Genomic DNA, 16,550 nt, shown 5'->3' on the forward strand with positions numbered 1-16,550 from the left:
ATATATAATATAAACTCAAAGGGTAAACAAACAATAACACTCCAAATCTTTCAAATCTGTTAACTGTTACAAAACGTGTTTAGTGGTTAAGAACAATGACTTTTAATTGAATTTCAATTCGGAAAACATCAAGCTTACAAAGCTTACATCAAGCTTACAAAGACATCAAGCTTACAAAGCTTTAAGACTCCAGTAAAATTGAGCTTATTTTTAGGGAGAAAATGCCCTAACAACCATGTTAAATATTTAGTATCTCGTTCAAAGGCAGGGGAAATTTAATTGCAATTTAATTGTTTAAAAATATGCAACCAATTAATTGCAATTATTATTCAGTGCAATCAATTAATTGCAATTTTTGAACAATTTAATCAATTTTTCCAATTAATTGCAATTAATTATTGGTTTTTTAAAATGTCTAAAAATATCATTTTTTATTAAATGATCTTACTTAAAAGATTATTATTGTTGGGTTATTTCTTTAAATATATATATGTAATTATTACATATATATATTTAAAGTAATAACGTACTTTAAACTGGAATTATACATTACATTGTAATGTATAATTCCAGTTTAAAGAACGTCTTTAATAAGAATTCATAAAAAATAAATTGAAAACCAAAATTTATTTGAAGAGTAAGTCACTAAAACAATCAGTTATTTTCATTATTCATCATAATATCTGAGAGCATTTTTCTGTCCCAAAATCGTTTGTTAACATACAAAAACATTTGCACTTCAAGATTGGATGGAAGTATATTATGTCTCAAATGGTCAATTGCGTAGCCTGCCGCACTGAAAAATCTTTCTGCAATATTTGACGTTGGCACCAGAAACTTGCAATTCACATATCTTGAATCCGAAGACATTTTTTCTAATTTTTTTTTCTTTAGCAGCTTAGAAGCAAAGTCTAAATAATGATCAATACTAATTGGCGTGAGTTCAGATTGCTTCAGAAGTTTATTTAAACTTTCCTTTTCATTTAAAAATAGTTCGTGCTCTCTGTTATCCAATATTTTAACTAGCGCACTTTTAAATGTTTTAGAATGAATAATATCTGCATTTGAAGATAAATAGGTACCCATATTAACATCGTGTCTAATTATTTCATTAAATAAAACTCTTACTTCTGAAATGTCAATAGATTCTCTTTGAAGTGCAATGGTTACTGAGTTAAATTTTTGCAGAGTCTCGTTTAGCAACTGAAGATCATTTTCTTCCCTGGCAGACAACATGTAATCTATTACCTCGGGCATTTCACCAAAGTCTCCTTAGGTGAAAAATGGTTTAAGACAAAAATATTGTTTTATCATTTCTGAAGTACTTGACCATCGTGTTGTGTTTCTTTGAATAGCACAAAGAGTCAACAAACGGAGTTTTCCGGCTAGCTTTAAATTTTTGAATTTACCCATTAGCGTATTTGTCTTATTGATGATATGTTTATGTTTGAGCAAAAACAGTTCCATAGCCAAGTTGAACCTGTGAGAGGCACATCCTATTAATGGAATATTGCACAGATTTGTAAGGGCCTTATTTGTTTCATAGTTGTCACCTATTAAAGATGTTACGTTAGTCATATTTTTGCAAAGAATATTTTGAAGAACCCATGATAAATATTCATGTGGGCTTTTGCAAATTCATCTACTTTTTCATGGTTTTTATGGAAATATTTTCTAATTTAGAGTATTTTTGGGTGAGAGAGTTTTCTACAAATGAAAATAGTTTAAGGCCACAAGTCACCCATTCTATCTATGAATACATATTGTCGGCACTCTTTGCTGTTATTGGTCCTAAAATATGAGTAAAACCACTAAAATGTGTAATCAGCTGTTGTGTTGAAGTTGAAGAAGTATTATACTCTATATATTCTGGATGCATACTTTTAACATGATTAAATAAAATGGTCCATCCTTTCCCAGTTTTCTGGTGTAGCTTTTTTCCGCACTTACAGGTCCAATTACTGTCATTAGCTTTATCTTTCTTGAAGTAAATGTTGACTATTTCTTTTTTATTCATTGTTAGCGAGATTTATAAAAATCTTAAAAAGGAATTTTTTTACTTTATGTGCACTTGTAAACATAATTAATAGCACAATTGAAATGAACATGCGTATACATGCGTATTATTGGTTATGCATCAATATATCCATAACCTTATATACGTATACAGCTCGAAATATTTATTGATGCGTATTATTGCTTATGCGTCATTCTATCTTTAACTTTTTATGGTTAAAAACAGTGCTAAACTAAAAATTACATAAAAGTATAATATTATCTCGGTAAATAATATTAATGGCAAAATTTATCAATTATCAATTAATTGCAATTCTAACCCAATCAATTAATTGGTTTAAAAAGTAATTTCAATCAATTAATTGGTATTGAAAATTTTTCAATCAATTTATTGCAGTTAATTGTTTGTCCAATTAATATTTCCCAGCCCTTGTCTCCGTTGCTAAGGAAAAAAAGATACATAGCGTTCTAAAATAAAATGCTCAAATCTAAAGAAAGATAAATTATTTAGCTCTGAAACTTTGGCTAAACGTTCTTTGATTAATTTGACACATATTTTATGCAAAATTGAAAAACTCAAAAAAAATTTTAGTCTTCTAGTTTTTTTGGTGTTGTACCAACTTAAAGTAAAGATGAAATATTGAAACACCTAAATTACAGTCTCTTGCAAGAGACTGCATTTCAATTTATGTTATATACATGCATGTGTATTTACATAGCATGAATTAAATCTTAGCTTTGTGTATGTCATTTGTGCATATCATTTTCAATGAATTATGGGTTTACATAAAAAAATACTTAACTGATTCTAAAATTTTGAAAGAGACGGTGGGAAATAAAATACGATAGTAGTAATACCCTCCAAAACTTTAACCGCGTTTTACCAACAATATGTAAATTGGTCTGTTAAAAAAACCAATTCTCAGGTGACAATAGAGAAATAATAAAATTTTAATACTCAAAGTATGTCGAAATAATAAAATGTACTCTATACTCAAAGCATTTGGAAATAAGAAAATGTACTCAATACTCAAAGCATTTGGAAGTAATAAAATGATAGCTAAAGGAGTGGAGGAAAATATTAATAAAAAACTTTAGGCAGAAGTTGTAGAAATGATGCTGAGATGATTGCAAATGAAGCATGCTCAAATAGCAATTAATAGCCATGATCATCAATTAGTTGTTTACAGATAGTAATATCATTTTAACAATTTGACATTAAAAAATGGGTGGAACTATATTGTATTTCCATAAAAGCCAAAGGGTCCTTGCATAAACAATACTCTCAACAAAGCATCTACCTAATCCAATTAAGTGGCAATTTGGTCCCGTGCAAAATGATGAACAGCTTTTCATGAACAAAGTGTCAAACGAGTTTATTAAAAAGACAATAAAGAAAAGATTAACCCTTTTTTCTGATAAAAAAAAATAGCATGTACAACCTTTTATCATAAAGAGTCAGTAGCGCGCCGGTGCCCACCTTCTAACTGGCTTTGTGTGTATAAATAACGCGCACGTGCGTTAGAAGATACTATAAGTTTGTGATAACCAAAAGTTTCTCGAACAGGTTGTAACTTAGTAAGAGCGATCCTTACAGACTTAACAGAATCTTTAGCATCCATCCCTATTTATTGAGTCAGCTTATCATTAAGCGTTTTCATCACTGAAGGTACCAACCTTACCCACTGAGCTAAACTCTCCCAGGAACCGTACACAGGTACTGCGCTCTGAGTGGTTGTTTAGATAAAGTACAATAAAAGCGTTAAAAGGTTCCTTGATTGCAATGCTTTGCAATACATTGCCAAACTTGCTTGTATTGTTTTGCAACCAAAATCAACCTGAAGCAATTGTGGCCGTATCAGAGCAAGTGAAAGCATCTGCAACTTCTACCGCAGTCTTCTTTGTTAGCAACCTCTACGGCAGTCTTCTTTGTTAGCGATTTAAAGTTTTTTAGCGACTTGTCACATTGAAAAATGTTAAAGCGTATTTTTAAGTGCGCTCGAGAAAGTTTATCTGGTGGACTGTATTAGACTGCACGGTAATGAAAGCAGAGTTTTTGGTAAATAAATTTACCAAAAACTCTGCTTCTTTAACCGTTCATTACCTTTTTAAATTTTACCAAAAAGTTCATTATCTTTTTAAAATTTACTAAAAACTCTGCTTCTTAAACCGTTTACAAACTTTTTAAAAGCATTTGTAGCTGTTCTCAGTTTCTTGATAGAAGATAGTTCGCATCAATACCCCACCAATACTGTAGCATAGCGATCATAGTTTTTATTTATTGCAAATAAGATCTAAATAGCGCCATACATTACAAGACAAAACCCTGTCTACATTGTTATTGCCAACACTCTTGGGGGCCGGCCATAAAGGACGTCACTATTTTTTAGACAATTTTTGACCTCCTCTTCCCTTTGTCACTGGTTTTCTTTTTTCCTATACCTCCTTAAAAGAGATGTCATAAAATTGGGACCCCCTTCCATCCATTTTTTTAAATAACAAAATCCGTTCTTAATTTAAGCATTTTTATTGAAATTTTTCACATGAATTACGTTTTTCTGTGTTTGAATATTTTTTTTTTTAGGTACCCAAGAAGTCCTTACAGTCTTATCGCAGAGCACCGCGGAAGAGCATTTAACAGGAAGTTCACGCATCCTTCCTGACCGATGGGGTTCGAACCACGGATCCTTTGTTTCTCAGGCAGGCGCGTTACCACTGCGCCACGGCTGCTCTAGTCAGTACCTTATTGGGTATTTCCACGTTTGTTTCAGCTGTTTGTTCTTGAAGGCCTCCCATGAAAAAAAATTATATTATATTACTCTTATTTTATATGTTAAACTTAATCAAAGTGTGTCATGGGTACTTGCCTCACTCTTCATCCATCCAAGGATTTTTTAAATAACCGTCAATTGATATGATTAGAATAGAGCAGTCAAATTCGTCAAAAATAATCGCATCATTTGGAATATTAAGGTCTTCCGTTTTGATTTCGTCCTCATCGAACCATTTAGCAAAAGCCGCATTCTCTTTTACCGCAATTACACCCATTAACTTTCTTATGTGCTTGGCGGCAATCCAAACAGGTCTAACTCGCTAAAGGGTAATAGCCATTTAGTTAATAAAATTGGAATTAAAACTAAAAACAAAATGTGGTGTAACCCAAAATAGTAGAAAAAGGCAGGTCCTGGGCCAAAAATTTTTAACCTATAAGCCTTCCATAATCTCTATAATTTTTCAAGCTATAATTTCATAACTGAAATCTCATTGAGGTCCTACGCATAAATAAAATCTAAGCTCATTGATTTCACAACTGAAATATACGCATAATAGTAAAATTACTCCTATTAAATTAGACTTATCAATTCTTTATTATCAACCCATGAGTTGAACGAATCAGGATACCCATACCACTTTACTAATGATTTGTTTTTAAGTTTGCGAATAACTTTTTCAATCCTAAATATATTTTGATCCTTTTTTTGCATTTCTTGTTCATAAAAAGTACCTTGTATTTCTTCACTATTATCGTCAGTTATTTTATACGTTGGTGGATCTGTGAACTGAACTTGTGACACTGTAAAAACTACTTCAGTCCATCTCGGTGTGTATCCTTTTTCAAACGTTCCTTTCTTTTTAGTTATCCTAACTCTATCACCAATTAAAAACTTTGGGTTTACAGATTCTGATCGTACATTTCTATTTAGATTGAACCAAACAATATTTTCATTCTTTTTATCGCTAGCTTCAACTGGTGTCATTTTAATTGAAGAATGCTTTGTGTTGTTGTATTTATTTACCATTTCATCTAAGACGTCAATATATTTTCTAGTAGAATTAGCAGAAAAGTACTTAAACATTTTATCTTTTATTGTTCTATTCCATTGTTCAACTAAACAACTTTTTTCTTTATTTTCAGTTGAGTATAACTCAACACCTAGCGCTTTAACATGCTTATTATAAAATTCTAAGCCTTTATCTACCCATATTTTTTGACACTTTCTTTCGTGGAAGATTTTATTTAAAGCATTAGCAACATCAACTCCAGTTTTACTCTTCAGTGGAACAATCCATCTATACTTTGAAAAAACATCTATCACCATTAATAAGTATTTTATACCGTCATTGAATTTGGAAAAAGATTTCATGTCAACTAAATCAGAAGCCCATATTTCATCGATTCCATTTACAACCACTTTTCTTTTTCTGAAATGTTTTACAACTGGTTGATGAAGTTCGTTCGCAAGTTCGTTAGCCCATGTTACTTCTTTACCCTTTTCTTTTTTACTGATCGTTTGTAGTTTTTTTGAGTAGTTTTAACACCTAAGTCATATGGGTCTGAAAGACCTAAACCAAATTTTGCTTTAGATGATATAATAGGTTTTATAATACCTCGTTCAATTCTTTCACGTATTGTTAGATTTTTTATAGAATCCATTTTTTCAATCATAATTCTATCAGCTTTATTTCTATTTGCAGTATCATCGAAGTATTTATAAGCAAGATCGTGATAGTAAGCTGCATTATCAACTCTATCTATAGGTTTACTCCATTCTTTATATGCATCAGTAGAAGTTAATCGTTCATCTAAATTAGTACCAGGACCAGCAAAGTTCATTCCAGGTAAATGCATTTCACCAGGGAACTTTGCCCATGGTAATTTTATTATTTTAGTTATTGAATTAATTGAACTCACTAAATCTCCTCCTTTTTTTGATGATACAAATTGAGTTTTTGTTGTTCCACAATTAGCGCAAGTTCCACGTTGCATATTTCTATTGTTTTTACTCACAACATTTTGCAAGTTTAGTGTATTTGTTTTGTTTCTACATTTGACACAGTACATTTTTATATATAAAAAAAAATCTTATATATAAAAATGGATATTATAGATTATTCATGGAAAGTAAATAAAAATAAGCGAAGTAATAACAAGTTGTTACCAAAAAGTATAAGAGGAATTATTGTTGGAAAGTCGAGTTGTGGAAAAACTACTTTATTATTAAATCTACTTTTAAGATCTGGTTGGTTAGATTGTAATAATTTACAAGTTTTTGGAAAGTCTCTTTTTCAACCAGAATACAAAATATTAAAAAACTCTTTTGAAAAAAAATTGCCAAAAGAAATTATTAACGAACTATTTAAGCTACAAGACCAAATAGAAAAATTAAATGCAAATCCAGATTTTATAATTGCAGAAGTTTCAAAAAAGTTTGAAAGATAAAGCAGATATAGAGTGTAAGTTTTTTGAAACAGATGAAGATGTACCAAATCCTGAGGATCTTGATATTAACAAGAATAATTTGATGATATTTAATGATTTGCAATTAACAAAACAAAATAAGTGTGAAAAATATTATATAAGAGGAAGACATAGTAATATAGATTGTTTCTATCTTGCACAAAATTATTTTATGTTACCTAGACAAACTATTAGAGAAAATGCCAATTTTATTTGCTTATTTCTTCAAGATGCAAAGAATTTAAGTCATATTTATAGAGGTCATGTTTCTAGTGATATGAACGAAGATGAGTTTAAAAGATTTTGTAAGCATGCTTGGTCAGAACCTCATGGATTTGTTGTCATAAAATAGATAATGGAAAATATAGAAGTGGATTAGATAATTTTTATTTTCCATCTAAAATTTAAAATAATTTTTTTGTATATAAAAAATGTATCTAATATTGAATGATAAAAGTAGTCATATAAAAGAGAAGTTTGCTCCTATTATACAACTAAGTGAAGATAAAGATTATGAATTAAGTGAAGATAAAGATTATGAATTAAGTGAAGATAAAGATTATGAATTAAGTGAAGATAAAGATTATGAAATGGCATTAGTTGGTCTTGATACATTCTACAGTTTTCCAAATGTTGATTCTTCAAATAACAATTTTAGATATAGTTCAGATAATGAAGCAACTTGGATAGATATAAACATTCTAGAAGGTAGTTATGAGATTGATGATATAAATAAGTATATTGTGGAAAAAATTACTGAAAATAGTAAAATTATTAATGGAGTTGAAACTAGTATTATATTTTCAGCAGATAATAACACATTGAAAATAACTTTAAATATTGAAGCTGGTTATAAAGTTGATTTTACAACTATAAATGCAATTAGATCTATTCTAGGTTTTAACAGTCAAGTATATTCAACAGGATCTCATGAATCAGATAATATAGTAGACATTTTAAGTATTAATAGTATAAGTGTAACAAATGATATAATAGCATCATCCTATGTAAATGGAACAACAGAAAACGTTATATATTCATTTTTCCCAAGTGTTGGTCCTGGATATAAAATTATTCAAGAGCCATTAAACTTAATTTACTTACCAATAACACTAAAAACAATTTCAAAGATGGAGACTAAATTGGTTGATCAAGATGGAAATCTGATAAATTTACGAGGAGAAAAATTAGCTATTAGATTTCATATAAGAGAAAAAAAAAAATCTAACTATAACAAAATGAGTAAACATACTAATATTAAAGTAAATCGTTCACAAAACCAAATAGAAAAAATTAAAAATGCAATTGAATGTGGTATTGGAGCTAGTATTAAGTTATCGCATTCAGATTTAAATGGTGAACTTGTATTAGCTGTAACAACAACACAATTGAATAGAATTAGAAAAGCATATGAAAAAGGAACTGGTGTATCAATTATTTTAAGTAAAACACAACTAGTACACAATTCTAAAATAGAAGGTGGATTTATTGGTGCACTTTTACCGTTTCTTGGTTCTTTAGCATCAAGAATTATACCACCACTTGCAGCAGGACTGCTTTCAGGAGTAGGCTGAGCAGCTGGATCAACTATGATTAATAAAATTGCTGGGAATGGTATTGTGTACATGAAAAAGAATGGACAAGGAGTTAAATTAACATGTGCAGGATCTGGTTTATATTTGAGACCATGGAGTAAAAGAAGTTCTGTAGGTGATAGATTGTACTTACGTAGTGGAAATGGCTATACATCAACAGGATCATGTTTATTATTAGGATCAAATTCTCCATTTGCTAATATTCCATTTTTAAATATTATTCTTTGATTTTCAAATTATATATAATAAAATTTATATATAATAAAATGTCAAATAGCTTGCCAGTGCATAAATTTATAAACAAATATAAACAACCGCAACCATTTCCTATAGTTTTTAAACCACATAAAAATTTACAGCATCCTGCAATATTAATAAATGGAAGATATGATGTATTTGCACAACAAGATATTAAAATAGGTTTTAAGTCACAAAAAAGTGTTACTTTGAAGTTTGGTATATCTATAAGAAAAGGTGTTGCATTAGTTTCATTAAAAAATGAACTTAAATTAAAAATGTTAAGTTTAAAAAATTCTGTAATAGCAGAGTCTATTGATGACATTTTAGTAATTATTAATAATAATTCAGTTGATGATGTAATAATTAAAAAAAGAGATTGTTTTTGTTCTGTTAATTTTTTTATTAAAAATGGAATACAATAATAAAATGTACAATAACATTTATTCAGCTATACCTACTGAGAATAACAATATTTACCCTGTTCTTCCTAATGCACCTGAAGAAAAATCATATCGGTTACAAAAAATTGGTGATATTCAAAAAGAAATAGAGCGTGAGAGAGAAAAGAGAATAACGCTAGTAAAAAATATCATAGAGCTGTAAAAATAATTTCTGCAATTGATAATGCATTACTAGCAAGAACTATGGCTCTTGGAACTATTAGAATTGATTTTTTATCAACAATAATTGCAGCACCAGTAGTAATTGCATGTGAAGGTGCAGCATTAGGAGCAGGTGTGTTATCAATAATAGGCGGACAAGTTAATAAAAAAATGAATTTAAAAGCAGAAAAGCATGAAAAGATTAAAGTGCTTGCTGATTCAAAACCAAATACAATAAGAAATTATATTTCTAAAGCTTTAGTAAATGGGCATATAGATGGCAAGGAATTTGAGTTAATACTTGGTGAACTTGAAAAATTTCAGACAATGATGGAGCAAATTAGAATAAAAGTTAAAAATGAAATTGATGAACAAACAAAGTTGTCACTAATCGACCAAGGGAGAGAAGAAGCTATTAAAGTAATTCAAAGTAGGTTTAATAAAAAAATAGTCACTTAACATTTTATTGACAAATAATAAGAGATGCGTTATTTATATCCTTTCTTTTTAGAATGTAGTAAAAGAGAACAAGATCTAAATAAAAAAAAATATTTGGAACTTCTTGGATTTGGAAAAGGAGGTTTTATTGTTGATTCAGGAAGTCACTCTATATTTATCACTGATTATGGAATCTTTCAGATACCATCAACTTATAGTGATGATGAGAGAAATAAACTTTATAAACTTATCTGGAATGAAGATTGTGATTTTTATTGTGTAAAAAGAGACATTAAAGAATCACTTAAACAATGGAATAATGTTAAAAAACAGGATAAATTAAGAATTATAGATAAATATGTACTTCAATTAGAGTGTGATTTCAAAGAAAAAAAACTAATAAAAAGTATTTTATCAATGGCACTTATTAAGATTATTAGAAACAAATGATATCATTTATAAAGACTTTGAGATTAAAAAGAATTGTAGAATGTTTAACATTGATTATTTAAATAGTTTGCTAAAACGTAAAACGTAACGTAAAACGTAGCGTAAAACGTAACGTAAAACGTAACGTAAAACGTAACGTAAAACGTAACGTAAAACGTAACGTAAAACGTAACGTAAAACGTAACGTAAAACGTAACGTAAAACGTAACGTAAAACGTAACGTAAAACGTAACGTAAAACGTAACGTAAAACGTAACGTAAAACGTAACGTAAAACGTAACGTAAAACGTAACGTAAAACGTAACGTAAAACGTAACGTAAAACGTAACGTAAAACGTAACGTAAAACGTAACGTAAAACGTAACGTAAAACGTAACGTAAAACGTAACGTAAAACGTAACGTAAAACGTAACGTAAAACGTAACGTAAAACGTAACGTAAAACGTAACGTAAAACATAAAACACAACAAAACTTTTATGTTGTGTTTTTAATCTTTTTTATATAAAAACAAAATGTCATTTTTAAAAATTACAGACACTGAAAAGAGAGATCAAATTGTAAAAGAATTATCAGAGTAAAAAAAGAATACAGCAGAATAATCTTAGTGAAAAGATTGGAGTTTTTAATTTGTAGATAGACTTGTCAAAATTGTACAAGCCATTAATTGATAGTCAATCTGGAATGAAAGAGGATATATCTAAATTGCAAGATTAAGCTAATCAATTTGATCTTACCTTTTCAAATGCATATTCTGAAATACTTACTTATGGATCTAAAGAAGTAATGCCTTCTGATGAATTTTTAAAGTTGGGAAAAATTGCAACAGACTATCTTAGGATGTATATTTATAGTAAAAAGTTTACAGACACTACATTTGGAATACATTCTGAAGAGGGTAAATTTTTTATAGGAAAAGTTCCAATATTAATTAATAATGATGATATAGATATAAATGGAATAAAATACATTGGTACTCCTGGTCTTTGGGAATTACTAACAAAGTCTAATCCTAATAAGGAAATATATAATATAGATGATCTTCACATTTATCGAGATATAATAATACAAACAGATGCAATTACTACTGATTCAGGAAAACCAAAGTCGTCTCGGAGTGAAAAATACAAAGAAATAATAGCTCCCATTTGGAGAGAGTTAAAGAAAACTAGAATGCTTGAGTATCAAAGAGAATCAAAAGGAACAGGAATAGGATTAATAATTCTTCCTAACGATCCTATTGCACTTCTTGATATGCTTGAATTACGTATAGCTGCATGGAGAGCAGGTAGTACTGGATCAAGAAGACGCTGTTGCGATTTGTGATGAATTGTTAAGACAAGGTGTTTTGAATAGTGATCAGTATAAAGCAATGCAAAATAATCTAGCAATATGATAATATGAATATGATAATATGAATATGATAATATGAGTAAAAAAAATTTAAAAAATTGCGTACATAAAAATGCTATTTGTTAAAAATAAGAGATATGTTAAGAAGCAAGTTGTTGGAGGAAGTGATACATTTGACAGTTTAATAAATTTGTTTAAACGAGCAGCATCATCAAATGTAACAAGAGTGTCATCAGCTATGTTGAAAAGGTTAGCTGCTAGCGATTTAGGAAAAACTGCAATAACTACTGCTAAATCAGCAGGGAAAGAACTTTCAACATCAGCAATAGAAGCTGCTTAAGATGTTGCAGTTGAAAAAGGAAAATAATTAATTAGAAAAGCATCTACTAAAGTTTCACAACCAAATACAGTCATTAATAATAAAATTAATGACATAATCTCAAATTTAAATAAAAAAGCTGATGAAGTTACACCAAATATAAATAATATAATGATGGGGTCTGCAATAAAATCAACAGCTATAAGGATAGAAGATCTAGCAAAAAAAAGCCTGTGGATGATGGAATTGAAAGATTTGAATTCCGTGAATATGAATCAATAGCTCGCACAAATCTAAACAGCGCTGGAGAAATAAGAATTAACATTGAGCAACAAGATTTGTTCACAATTCGATCTGAGGCTTATCTTTTGTTTGAAGGAAGACTTCTTAAACTTGATGGGACAGCTTATGCTAATGCAGATGCAGTGGCGCTTACAAATAATGGTATTATGCATTTATTCAGTGAAATATAATTTCAATTATCAAACCAAAATATAGAAAATATTTTTAATCCAGGTCAAGCAACAGCAATGTCAGGAATGCTTAAATACCCAAACGACTTTCAATTAGCACAAGGATTAAATCAATTGTGGTACAAAGATTCTTCAACAACAGCAGTACTTGCTGATAACTCAGGGTTTGCAGTACGACAATCATACATAATTCAGAAACCAACCACAAAGGGAATATTTTCATTTTGTATACCTTTAAGACACATTTTTGGATTCTGCGATGATTACAACAAAGTTATTTACGGATTTAAACATACACTAACTCTTGTTAGAAAAAGTGATACTGGAGCAATTTTTAGAAACGCTCTTGCAGCTGCAGGAAAAGTTAATCTTGATAAAATATCATTGTTCATGCCACATGTGATTCCATCAGATTTAGAGAGAGTTAATCTTTATAAAAGTATTGAATCAAAAGTGACACTTTTAGTAACTTTTCGCGCAAGGCAGTGTGATACTATAACTGTTCCACAATCTACAACGTTTTCTTGGAGACTTAGCGTAAAGACATCTCCAGAAAAGCCAAGATACATCATTGATGGATTCCAAACAAATAAGGATGGAAATCAAGAAGTTAATTCTTCCATATTTGATCATTGTGACTTGAAAAGTATGTACATTATGCTTAATCAAGAAAAATATCCAGCTGCTGACTATAACTTATCGTTTCCAAATCATCAATTTTCAAGAGCCTATAGAGATGCATCTGTATTTAGTGAAAAATTTTATGGAATGAACGATTTGATAACACAAAGCAACATAACTCCTTCAGACTATAAAGATTTATACTCTTTGTTTTTGATGTTAGCAGACAATCAGAAAAATTAAAATCCTCAGTAGTAGATGTACAAATTAAAGCAACATTTAATGCAGCTGTTCCAGCAGATACTGAAGCGTTTGCTGTTGTAATATCGGATAAGTTTTTACACTTTTAATCAGACGGAAATAAGTTGAACGTTGTTTATTAACTTTTTTTTGAATTGATTTAAAAAAAATTTTTATCTTTATATAATAATAATAAAAATGTATTATACAAGGGAAAACTTGCAGAAGTTGTTAAAAGAAAATAACATTTTACAAACATCTAAAAATTATGTTACATTGTTAATGATTGCTGTAGATAATGGGTTGATTGATAAAGAATCAATCATGTCAAAAGCAACAGACGCAACTGATGAGAAAAGTTGGAAGACCTAGAATACATCCAGTAAAAGAAGAGAAAAAAGAAATAGATCCAAAATATAAAAGATTAAGAACAAATAAGAAAAAACCAGTCATTATTAAATTAACAAACATGGAAACAGGAGAAGAAACAGTATATAAATCTTTATATAGTGCAATGCGTGGAACTGGTCATGGATATAGATATCTTGAAATGCGTGATGGTAAGGTTGATAATGGTTATAAGATTGAAATATTAAATTCTGAAAAATTAAAAACAATTAAGAAAAAAATCTTGATATATAAAAATGGGATCTGATAATTTATTTGAAAATAAAAATGCGATTGAATTGTTAAAAAATAATATAGATAAAATAAATTGGGATATTTTATCTAAAAATCCAAATGCAATTAATTTATTAAAAAATAATTTGGATAAAATAAATTTTAAATGGTTATCTGAAAATCCAAATGCGATTGAAATATTAAAAAAGAATTTAGATAAAGTAGATTGGAGTGAATTATCTTATAATCCAAATGCAATTGACATATTAAAAGATAATCTAAATAAAGTAGATTGGGAAATGTTATCTGCAAATCCAAATGCAATTGAGATAATAAAAAAGAATTTAAATAAAGTAGATTGGTCTTATTTATCTAAAAATCCAAATGCCATTGAAATATTAAAAAATAATTTAGATAAAGTAGATTGGGATATTTTATCTTTAAATCCAAATGCAATTGAAATATTAAAAAAGAATTTAGATAAAGTAGATTGGTTATTTTTATCTAAAAATCCAAATGCGATTGAAACATTAAAAGCTAATTTAGATAAAGTACATTGGGATATTTTATCTTTAAATCCAAATGCGATTGAAATATTAAAAAATAATATCAGTAAAGTAAACTGGGGTTGTCTATCTGAAAATCCAAATGCAATTGAACTATTAAAAGAGAATTTAAATAAAGTACATTGGAAAAATTTATCTCAAAATTCAAATGCAATTGAAATATTAAAAAAGAGTTTAGATAAAGTAGTTTGGAATTGGTTATCATATAATCCAAATGCAATTGATTTAATAAAGGAGAATTTAGATAAAGTAAATTGGGATTTGTTATCACATAATCCAAATATCTTCACATATGATTATGAAAAAATAAAAGAAGCAAATAAATATCTGCTTGAATTGAAAGAATATTTTTATTCTCCAAATTATTTAGAATTTTTAATTTAGTTATATGGAAGAGAAAAAGCTCTTAAATTATTCCTTAAAGAACCAGAAAATGAAATTGAGATAAAAGGGAGAAAAATGTGGAATTTTTAATTGAATTTCAATTAAAAATTTATCTTTTAATCCGATTGAAATTTTAAATTCTGAAAAATTAAAAAAAATCTTTATATATAAAAATGGGATCTGATAATTTATTTGAAAATAAAAATGCGATTGAATTGTTAAAAAATAATTTAGATAAAGTAAATTGGCATATGTTATCTTTAAATCCAAATGCAATTGATTTATTAAAAGAGAATTTAGATAAAGTAAATTGGGATTGGTTATCTCGAAATCCAAATGCAATTGACATATTGAAAAATAATTTAACTGAAATCAATTGGTTTTATTTATCTTCAAATCCAAATGCAATTGACATATTAAAAAATAATTTAGATAAAGTAAATTGGTATAACTTATCAAAGAATCCAAATGCGATTGAGAAACTAAAAGATAATTTAGATAAAGTAGATTGGAAAGAATTATCTCGAAATACAAATGCTATAGAACTATTAAAAAATAATTTAGATAAAGTAAATTGATATTATTCATCTTCAAATCCAAATGCAATTGAATTATTAAAAGAGAATATAGATAAAGTCATTTGGATTAATTTATCTCGAAATCCAAATGCAATTGATTTGTTAAAAGATAATTTAGACAAAGTAAATTGGTATTATTTATCTTCAAATCCAAATGCTATATAGAACAATTAAAAGATAATTTAGATAAAGTAGATTGGGATGACTTATCAAAGAATCCAAATGCAATTGAAATATTAAAAGAAAATATAGATAAAGTAAATTGGATTTTATTATCAAAGAATCCAAATGCATATGAACTATTAACAGATAATTTAGATAAAGTAGATTGGGAATATTTATCTCAAAATCCAAATGCGATTGATATATTAAAAGATAATTTAGATATAGTCAATTGGAAAGAATTATCTCGAAATACAAATGCACATGAACTATTAAAAGATAATTTAGATAAAGTAGATTGGAATTGGTTATCACAAAATCCAAATATCTTTACACATGGTTATCAAACATATGATTATGAAAAATTAAATAAAATTAATAAAATCTTGCCATATAGAAATATCGAAGCATTTAAATTTCATAAGAAACTTTACATATGAAATATTGACAAGAAAAAATATTTTGAAAAATGATATAAAATAATTTTTTCTATGAAAAAAATCTTACATGTATAAAAATGGTAACGGTAAAAGAATTAAAACAAATCGCTAAAGAGCGAGGAATTAAATATTATTCTAGAATGAGAAAAGATGATTTCAGAAATATACTTCGCATGGATTCGGAATACCTACTTGATGAGCCTGTTCCAGATATA

The sequence above is a fragment of the Hydra vulgaris genome, chromosome 05 (genome assembly GCF_038396675.1).
Source record: "Hydra vulgaris chromosome 05, alternate assembly HydraT2T_AEP".
In the NCBI taxonomy this organism is placed as follows: domain Eukaryota; kingdom Metazoa; phylum Cnidaria; class Hydrozoa; order Anthoathecata; family Hydridae; genus Hydra; species Hydra vulgaris.